Source organism: Sorex fumeus, unplaced genomic scaffold (genome assembly GCF_029834395.1).
Source record: "Sorex fumeus unplaced genomic scaffold, SorFum_2.1 ptg000029l, whole genome shotgun sequence".
NCBI lineage: Eukaryota > Metazoa > Chordata > Mammalia > Eulipotyphla > Soricidae > Sorex > Sorex fumeus.
In genome coordinates, this window is record NW_026606086.1 from 12,844,368 (window position 1) to 12,853,567 (window position 9,200).

Here is a 9,200-nt window from a genome sequence, read left to right on the forward strand (position 1 = left end):
AAGTAACTTTTGTAAGGGTTTTTTTTTTTACCGTATCTGGCTGTGCTCCGGTGTTACTTTTGGCTTTATACTCCGGCATCACTCCAGGCTAGCAGGGAACCTTATGAACAGAGATTAAACATAGGTCGACTCAGTGTAAGACACGTATCTTGCTTACTGTACTATCTCTCTGGCTCACAAATGTTTTTAAAATTAAAAAATAAAAAATATTTTTTATGATCTCATATTTTACAATTATAAATAGGTAACACTGATGTCATAGAAGCAGAGATAAACTTACATTCCACTTTCAGGATAATGCTGTGAGATTTTTCTTGCACAAGGAATGAATCACAATTTATAAGTCAGATGTAAAAGAAAGATGGCATACAATTTTTAAATTTTTAGTGATATATATGATTATATATAACTGTCACTGTCGTATCACTGTCTTTCTGTTGTTAATCGATTGCCTCGAGCAGGCCCCAATAATGTCACCTTCATCCTTGCCCTGAGATTTTAAAAAGTGCCACATTTGAGGCTCTTTCAGGGTCAGAAGAATGAGACCCATAATTGTACTGGTTTTTGGCATATTGAATATGCCACGGGGAGTTTGTCAGACTCTGCCATGTGGGCAGGATGCTTTTGGTAGCCTGCCAGTTTCTCCAGAGTAAGAATTAGATGATAAGGTGTCGAGCGGCCGCAGGAGCAGGGTTTTATAGTCTTTTGGTTCTTGGCCATTGATGGGATTACAGAGCGTTGGGGGCAGTTGGTGGGTGTAACGCCTACATACTAGAAGGTGGGGGATCTGGGTGGAGGAGGCCCTAGTCCCAATACGAGCAGGCTCGGAGATCTACGCCCTCGATCCCGCACACCTGGGTTTCTACGCTGGTTCCTTCATGCGTGAGCCTCATCCGAATGTGTGGAGGGTGGTCTTAAGCATGGCTGTGGCTGGAACCAGAGGTCTTCAGCTGTCGGGGCTCTGCTTGGGGTGGGGGGGTTGAGGGAGGGAAACTCAACCCTCCCCCCACCCCCTTGGTGAGGACAGCCAGGTGCGGGGGCAGGGGCAGGAGACTCTGTGCTGTTCTTCTCCGGGAGCTGGGTTTTATAGTCTCTGCGTCTTGGCCATTGATGGGACCCACCTGGCGCTGGCGGCAGCTGGTGGGTGTGACGCCTACCTACTGGAAGATGGGGGGTCTGGGTGGAGAAAGGCCCAGTCCCAATTCGAGTAGGCTTGGAGACTTCAGCCCTGGGACCCGCATGCCTGGGTTCCTCTGCCAGTTCTTTCATGCATGAGGCCTGTCCGGACATGTGGAGAGTGGTCCCAGCATGGCCGTGACTGGCTCCAGAGGTCCTTAGCTGCTGGGGATCTGCTCGGGGCGGGGGGGAGAGAAACTCAACCGTCCCCCCTCCAAGGGGCCCCGGTGAGGACAGCCAGGTGCGGGGGCAGGAGACTCTCCCCCTTCTTTCTCATATTCCATAAATATATATATATACATAGATACATGCATCTATATATCACATTAAAAATCCACCCACTAATCTATTAATGGACACTTTTTATCTTACCATATCTTGTATTTTTTGTAAAAATGTTATGAACATGGATTATCAATATATTTTCTGAATATTTATCTTTTCTTTGGAAGTATACTCAGAAATAAAATTGTTGAGTCACACGGAACTTGATTTCAACTTTTAGGAACCTCCCAAGCGGGAGGACCCAGGCCCACTCCTGGCAGTACTCAGCCAACTGGGATGAATGGTTCAATACCAGGGCCTGAGGATGCAGAGCTGTTTAGGCCTGCAGTGCTCGGTCCAGCAGAAAAGCTGTGTTTGTGCTTGGGGAATCTCCAGAGCCACACCCAGTGGTCCAATAGTGCTGTGGATCACATTTGAGTCCTGGATATTTTGCATGTACCCCTGATTGTTGAACTCTCTTTTCTTCACTCTTTAAATATTTTGCCTCCACGAATAGCCCTTCAGTATCCATCTGCCCTGGTCTGTGGTGGTTTTCCGGTGCAGAGTCTTTGCTGTTTTTTTGTTTTTTTTTTTTGGATGGATCATTTGCCCTTCTCCACATAAGCTGATCTGAGGCTCTGGCGGACAGACGGGGAGCCCGTGTCCATTGGGCTGTGACATATGGGACCTGTCCTGGGCTGGCGCAGAAGGGCTCCATAAAGTCCCAACGGTGGCCCCGGCCAAAGTAAGGGAAACAGATGAAACGTGAGCCAGGAGGCCAGAGCACACTGGATGGGCTGAGTGCAGACCTAGGTCCTGTGGGATGCTGAGCACTCAGCTGGGAGTAGCTGGTTGTGGGAAAGAAAGAAAGAAAGAAAGAAAGAAAGAAAGAAAGAAAGAAAGAAAGAAAGAAAGAAAGAGGAAGTTAAAGTCTGAGTGGGTGATTGGGATCCAGAGTGACGGTCCCGACCCAGACCCTTATGGCCAGCTACTCGGGTCCCCATGAGCCCCGGGCAGGGAGTGCAGGCGCTGGGCCCGACGGCAAGAGCATGCAGGCACCTTCTTGGGGCAAAGTGCACTGATCCCACAAGAGGAAATTCCAGAGGTGTCTGGGAAGGTCTTGGGGTGGAGTCGGTCTGTCCGCCATGTGACTGTGCCCCCACCGGGCCACTGAAGGCCACGACCCCATTGAAACTTCCCAGAGGGTTCTCTGCAGCCCCAGAGGGAGGCTCGGAATTGGGTGGCAACACGGAGCACCGCAAGACCCCAAGTTCCGTCCCCATGCCCCCTTCCCAGCCGCCTGTGAACTCATGGTACCCGGATCCCCGGGAGCCCGGGGGCCTTCTGCAGGGTCAGGACACTCTGCCCGCTCTGTGCCCGTGTCCTGGGGCACGTGCCGGCCCCAGCCCTCATCTCTCCGCAAGGGGCAGCGCACGCTTTGGGCGAGGTGCACTGGGGGCTCCGCGAGACGGGCCTCATGCCGGGCCCCCTACCACTTGGGCTCAGTAGGGGAGGGGTCTCTGCGCTGAGCTCAGGGCCAGGCTGCAGCCGCAGGCGGGGAGGGTCTCGTGGCCCTGAGAATCTTTGCCAGTTGGTTCCTGGAGAATAAGGCTCGTCCTCTGCAGCCTCCTGCGGTGGGTTGGGGGTGGGGGCGGTGCTCCACCCTGGACCTGGGCCCTCGCTGGGCCTCTCAGGTGACGTGCACGAGCCCGGGAAGCTCCTGTTGGTCCCTGTCTTCCTGGCCCTCTGCCTGGCCCTGTGCCCCATGACTGCATGCGGTGTCCAGCAGGCAGCCCAGACCTCTGAGCCCCCACATCCCCGACATGGCCTGGCCTTCCTGGGGCCAAGGAGGTCCAGCAGGCGCAGGCCCAGAAGGGGGTCTCTTCCCTTCTGAGGGGACTCTAACAAGGCATCGCTTTCCTTAGAAGCCAGAGGGGGCCGGCCAGTGCTGCTACCTTCTGCTCCAGAGGCTGGGCTGAGGGGCCCCACCAGGCCCCGCCCCCCGTAGCCATCCCTATGCCTCCTGGCTCTGCCCCGGCCGCACTGGGATCGACCCCCTGATAAAAGGGCCCAAGGCAGCAGCTGCAAGTCCTGCACCCCATCTTCTTACCGGAAGCCTCAATTCCCCCAGGGCAGAGGGTCTCAGGACTGGGGTCTTGGTTTAGGGTCTCACGTCTCCCTCTTCCTCCTACCCTGCCCCTCTCATGCCCTTCACCCATCCAGCTCACCCACCCCCATGCCCCATCCTCTGGGCCCACCCAACCCCCCATCCTGAAACAACCCCGTCTGATGCTCACCACTGCTGCCAGCTCCCGCCCTGATGCATGCACACATGCAGGCACAGATAGACGTGCACACACATGCACACACCTAAACACATGCACAGATACGTTCACACAGACAAATGCAGACACATGCACACACAGACACGTCCACACACACGCGCAGGCCAATGCAGACCTATGCAGGCACGCCGTCACATGCAGACCCGGGTACACATGCACACGTGCACATGAGCACGCAGACACATGCAGACTCTCACACAGGCACACATGCAGTGTCAGGGTCTGAGGCCCCAAGCCTGCACACTGAAAAGCCCTTCTTCCTGAAAAGCGGGGCCCAGAGATCAGGCTCCTACCCCCTGCATGGCAGCTATTGTCTCCACACGGGCTGACCCTGACCCGCAGCTTCTGCCATGAGGGCAGGCAGGCGGGGGCTCCCTGAGGGCGGGGTGCGGGGGTTACCTTTGGGGGCATTTGCTGGCTCAGCAGTGGTACACGCTGTCCGCCCTGGGGACCTCGGCCCTGTGGGCTGATCCGGTCTGCGTCCTAGAGCCACTGAAAGCCAGGGCATTTCCGTGGGTGGGGCCAGAGAGGACCCCCATCTGGAGTGATCTGGACTCAGCAGCCCCAGCCGTGGCAATGCCCTGCTCAGGCGCCATGCTGCAGAATCACCCTAGCAGCCAATGGACCTGCTACCGGGCCGCAGCCTCAGAGAGGAGCAGAGGAGGCTGTGCTGCCAACCAGAGCTCAGAAACGGGGTGTGTGATTATTCGGTGTTTGTCATTATTGCTCTAACTTATTTCACTTAATACGATACTCTCCAATTCCAACTGTGTTCCAGCAAACTGCAGGATTTCATTTTTTCTTAAATTTGCATCGTGCTCCAATGTATATGCCACAACTTCCTTATTCATTTATCATTTGCTACAGAGCTGTTTCCATAGTCTAGCTGTTGTAAAAATAAAGAGAGATAAACAGACACTCCCCTAAAGAAGATATACGATCGCCTGTAGGCATATAAAAAAGTGTTCTTCCTCACTAATTATCAGGGAAATGCGAGTCAAAACAAAAATGAACATTCTCACAATAGTGGGAATGGCCGAAGTCAAAGACTGGAAACAACCAGCGATGGTGGGGATGTAGTGAGAGAGGAACCCTCATTTACTACTGATGAGAGTATTGTCCTGTTCAGTCTCTGTGTAAAATGTGAAATTTGAGAAAAGAATGGAATGCCCACATGATCCAGCAATTCTATTTTTTGACATCTATTCATTTGATAGAGAGTCCCATGGAACCCAGAACTCATGGCTGCTTCTTCCGGAAGGGAGCATAAAATGAAACTCTAATAACCGTGCCACCGGACTCTGCACCGGGATGTTTCACTCGGGGTTCCCCAGAGGGGGGCAGGTGAGAGCCCTCCCTGCCTCAAGGGACCCAGCCCTGGCAGCTGACTTCCACTACCCAACCACCACCACGCTACAGGCTGCTTTCCAGACCGCGCAGCCGTGAACATGATATGACACTTTCTACCCATTTTCCATAATTACCACATCATTGATGGGATTCAGACAGTAGGCAACAAATCATAGAGAGAAATTATATATATACATATATATGTATATATGTGTGTGTATATCTATATCTATATATCTATATATATCTTGGAGAGCCTGGCAAGCTACTGAGAGTATCCCGCCCACATGGGCAGAGCCTGGCAAGCTCCCCGTGGTGTATTTGATATGCCAAAACCAGTAACTATAAGAGGTCCCAAAGAGCCTCCAATCGTTGGGAAAGATGAGTAAGGAGAGGTTGCTAAAATCCCAGGGCTGGGACAAATGGAGACATTACTGGCGCCCGCTTGAGTAAATCGACAAACAATGGGATGACAGTGATGACAGTGATATAGTGATTCATTTGAAAAGATACTTGCTGTCCTATGTTCATCCTGGAATTTTGTCTCTGATCCTGACTTCTGCTTCATGACAACTATTTTTACTTCCAACTTTCCTTCATCTGCAGGCTCTACTTCATCTCCCGGCTTTCCTGGTTTCTTTCCTTTCTATTGTAGACTTTGCCATAGTGACACTACCCTCAGATCCCTGTCTTGTGAGTTTTCTAAGTTTCTCCTTTTCTAGCACTACTGAGTACAAGAAATAGACAGATAAGCCCACAGAGCCTGGGCATCCTACGCCTCATTGGATTGGCTGGTACCTTCAAGGCAGGAGCTCAGTTAGCTAATAGTCCCAGGATGAGCATATTGCGACATTTAAACGTAAGTTTTAAATATAGGGCAAAAATTCTGTTTAAACATAAGGCCGGCAGGGTGGGTCTTCTGGGTGGGTTCCCTGGATTGCTGGAGATTGGCGGAAGCAGGCAGAGGATGGATCTCTGTTTCTGGATCCCATTGAGGCTGGAGTCCACGATCACAAAGTTCCGCTTTACCTGGTTCTGTGGGTCTTCACTCATGCATGAGGCTCAGCCCGAGTGGTCTGGAAAGTGGCCTGGAGCGTGGCGGTGGCTGGGTAGAGGATGAAGAACCTCTGACTCCAGGCATATCTCTTCGACTACACTGTTCTTTCTGCACTAACATATGCCTTAGACACCTGGGCCCTACAAAAACAGGACCAGAACACTATCCGGGTCTCCCAAAGAGGAATGGAAAGAGCTATGCTTGGAATATCACATTTCACTCAAGTGAGAGGAATCTGGAGTTCCGACCTCCATTGACGATCAAGAATCAGGTACGCCGTCTAATTTGCCAAGGTGTTGAAAATCAGATGGGCCGGACAAATAATGCGATTTAGAAATGACCGCTTGACTAGAGCTATTACCGACTGGATTCCACGGGATGTCAAAAGGACGTGTGGCCGCCGACTTACGAGATGCTCAGACTTCTTCATCAAAACCCTGAACAAACGGTTTGAGGCTCTTCGTGTTCCTGGAGTGAGCAGATGTCACTGGGCTACACTAGCAGCGACAGGGAGAATGGAGACATTACTGGTGCCCACTCAATCAAATAGAAGACCAATGGGATGACAAGTGATACAAGTGATCTTGATTATGTACTTTTATAAATGTAACATTTCTTGGTGACTCATTCAAATTACCTTATTCAAATTACCTTAAGAAGGAAATTTAGCTTTTTGGACTCCTTGTTAGGAGTAATGAACTCTGATTTGGAGTCATAAAAAAAGTGGTTTTGAAAGGCCCAGGATGTGAATCAAGTAGTAAAACACTATGGGCAAATACCCCTCCATACCAATTTTTTAAAAAAATATTATATAAAATGCTTAGAGGATTAATAACCATGTTAAATGACATATATCTAGGAGTTAGAAAAGAACCTGTAACTTCTCCCCTCCCCTTCCCTTCTGTACTATGTATCTGGACTATGTATCGGGCTCCAAGACTGAATTTTATGTATGGACTTTGAAACCTGCCACTTTGCTACATTGGTTTGAAGTAGTGAGAGAGGTAGAATCTCCTGACCCCGCACCAGGCTGTCTTCACAGGGTCACCTGGGAGAGGGGTGGGTTGAGTTTCCCTCCCTGCCAAAAGCAGAACCCCAGCAGCTGAAAACCTCCAGAACCCAACTGCCACCATGCCCAAGGCCACTCTCCACACACTTGGTTGAGCCTCACCCATGAGGGAGCAAACAGAGGAACCCAATATGCGGGACTCGTGGCTGAAATCTCCAAGCCTGCTCAGATCGGGACTGGGCCTCCTCCACCCAGCTCCCCAGTTTTATAATAGCTTGGCAGTCACACCCACAAAACTGCCCCCGGCGCCATGTAATCTCAACGGCCAAGATCCAGAGATTATAAAATAAAACTCCCAGAAGAGAGCAATGCAGCATTTCCTGGATATCTTATACTCACAGAAGTAACTAAAGTTGCACGCATTTGTTTGGTTTTAACATACTTGCTTGTATTCTCTTATCTATGGACTTAATTTGCTCCAGAATGAAATACAACAATTCACACACTCTTCCCTCTTATTGTGGTGGGAAGATGCACAGCCGGATGTGACAGTCAAACAAGCAAACAACATAAGTCATCTAACATCCAAGAAAGAAAATGTAGGAGGGTGAAAGAAGGCAAGCCATGGGATTGGGAGTTGATGTGCATTTTGTTTTGTTTGTTAGCCCTTGCCAGTGGCTATTGGATTAGAAATGTTTTTTCATGTCGAAAAAATAGTTTTTGCTGATGTAGTGTTTGGGAATGAGGGAAGGTGAATGGCCAAGTGTACTGCTTAAGTTCTCTACTTGAATACCTGGTTCATGGTACTGCTCTTTGCTGAGGTCAAGCAGAGGAAAATATGGGTGGTGAAATGAAGAATTTCATTTTGTGTATATTGAACATACATTTAACATACAAACATATATTAAGTATGGGTTATATAAATCTGACATAGTTATCAGTTTTTTGTAAATGTCTTCTATTATCTACCCATCTATGAAATGTATATCTCCAATCTATTCTTTCTAACAAAATTACTGTGATTTTTTTTCCCCTGTTGGCCGTGGTGTTCTATGATCGTTATGTGGCCATCTGCAAACGCCTCCATTGTATGACCATCATAAATAGAAGAGTCTGTAGGATTCTCATCATCTGTTTCTGGGCATCTGATTTATTAACTATTCTTCCACCCCTTGCCGCGACCCTTCATCTGGAATTCTGTAGCTCTGTTATTGCTCATTATTACTGTGATTCTTCTCCAGTACTGAAGACTTCCTGTTCAAACACTAGGTTCATTGAGCATCTGGTTATAGTTTTTGCTGTGTTGATTTTCGTAGTGATCCTGGTGTGTGTGACTGTACCCTACATCTGCATCATCAGGATGATTTTCAGACTGCCCTCTGTTCAGCAAAGGAAAAAAAGCTTTCTCCACCTGTTCTCACTTGACTGTAATTTTCATCCACTATGGCAGTGCCGGGCTGGAGATATAGCACAGCGGGTAGGGCATTTGCCTTGCAAGCGTCCAACATAGCCGACCTGAGTTTGATTCTTCCGCCTCTCTCAGAGAGCCTGGCAAGTTACCAAGAGTATCTAGCCCGCACAGCAGAGCCTGGCAAGCTACCTGTAGTGTATCCAATATGCCAAAAACAGTTACAACAAGTTTCACAATGGAGATGTTACTGGTGCCCACTCGAGCAAACCGATGAACAACGGTGCTACAGTGGATCAGAAGTGAAGCCACACGATTGACATAGAATAGCTTCCCTACTGTCCAAACACTGTACTCCCATTGTTCATCGATTTGCTCGAGTGGGCCCAGTAACGTCTCCATTGTGAGACTTCTTGTTACTGTGTTTGGCATGTTGAATACTCTTGGTAGCTTGCCAGGCTCTCCGAGAGGGACAGAGGAATTGAACTTGGCTCGGCAGGGCTGGCTGCGCGCAAGGCAAACGCCCTACCGCTGTGCTATCACTCCAGTTTCCCTACATACATTAAAAAAAATTGGATCACCATGAGAAAC